The sequence below is a fragment of the Morone saxatilis genome, unplaced genomic scaffold (assembly GCF_004916995.1).
Source record: "Morone saxatilis isolate NCDOM2014 unplaced genomic scaffold, NCSU_SB_2.0 Contig24, whole genome shotgun sequence".
Lineage (NCBI taxonomy): Eukaryota > Metazoa > Chordata > Actinopteri > Moronidae > Morone > Morone saxatilis.
In genome coordinates this window covers 26,934,437-26,936,188 of record NW_023339807.1, presented here as the reverse complement: position 1 = coordinate 26,936,188, position 1,752 = coordinate 26,934,437, and positions in this window count along the sequence as shown.

The following is a 1,752-nucleotide window of genomic DNA, read 5'->3' as shown; positions in this document are numbered from 1 at the left end:
TTGCCCCCCCCCCCCCCAACCTACCTCAGGGCTGCATTCTCTCTCTGACATCTGACTGAATTTGCACTAGATAATCCCTTTTCAGAATCACATGAGGTAACACTGATGCTTCACAAAGGTTTTCATGGATCCAAGTGAGGCTGCAGCTTCGGTTCATCTGCCTCCACAGCAGCAGCACTAACCTCTAGACAACTAACAGGAAACAGAGTTGACTTTAGCCGGCGTCTTTCCAAACCTGAGTTGGTTTTGAAGAGCTCTCAGTTCTTTTTTTTTTTCTTTTCTCCTTCTGGGAAATCTGCCTTTTTCCTTTTTTCTTTTTCTTTCTGGCTTTTTCTTCTGTTTTCTGCAACGTTTTAGTCGTTTAATTTTTGCTTGCCTGCCTGCGTTCTTTCTGGTTTTCTTCTAACAAGACAACAATTACCCTTCAGAGAGAGACTGGCCTCAGTCCACGGTCACAGAAGGTCCACTGCACAGCACAACGCACACACATTAGGCTGGCAAATGACCTCCAGCCATTTCCTAAAGTCTGACAAGTGAAGACTGGTTAGGTTCAACTCCCCCAAGTGTCACTTTGTCAGGGCGCCAACCACCGATTGGACTCTTTCTAAACATTTTCTGGTAAAACCGTCAAATCCCACCTGCACTTTGTCTTCAGTCGCCCGAGAGGAGGAACTGAATAATTTCTTATGTTTGGTTCTGGTTTGTTGAGGCCCAGACTGGCTAATTCCAAGAGACGCAGCGTTTGTAGACAAGAAGTCAAAAGGAATGTGTGTTTATCCAACAGAGATTTGGTAACCGGTCATCCTGCCAGGTTGGAGATTTTGGTCAAAACAAAACTGAATCAAGTTCTTGTCTCTGCAGCTGTGCAGGATTGGAGGTTGTCCGTGCTTCTCTTCTTCTGCGGTGGTAATGCCAGCTAAAGGACACAAGTCTGGACTTATTCCATATTTTTCCTAATTCTAAACAAATCGCATGAGAAAAGAGTGTGTGAGTCAACTCTCTTACATCATTACACAAGACACCCTGTACACACGGAGGAAGCATTGAGTTGAGCAAACGAAAACAGGATCAGATAAGAAAACAGGGAGGCCTCTTACTAACATTTGATAAGATATCGTTACGAAATGATTAAGAGAAAAAGCCTGTCAAATAAAGGGCTGGTACTCTTTGCACTGGAAGGCAACAAAGGTCGCACTCTATAAGACTTTACTGTAGAACTAATTCAGACTTATCTTCTGGAACAGTTTTTACAGCTCAACACATTAATAATCTAAATGTGATCTGTGCAGGAGAGATTTTCAGCGTCACTCACCTATAAGGAACCGCTTGGCTGCAGGCTTTTTCCCCTAATGCAGTGCAGAGCTATTCACCTGTGTTATCTAGGGAAATGTAAGCAGCATATCGGCAGATATTCAGTATTAAATAACTCAGGGTGCAAAAACTAACTTTTGGAGCAAGCTAACTTTCTTCTACCTCTGCTACAAGTAGACCCAAATGACAGATCTGTCTTCTCCACTGTGAGGATTAGCTGCTTTTGTGTTTTTATATATTTAAATAATAGCCTTTATGTATATTATAGCACCTTTCATGCAGAGGTTGTAGCTCGAAGTGCTTTGCAAAAGAGTGAAGAGACAAGAGAATGAATAAAAGACAAAGCAAATTAAAACAAGAGGCATCACATAGCAAGAACAGGTATGTTAAGAACAATAGAATATGTGAAGAGGTCAAATAAAGCATAAGAACAATATTGAC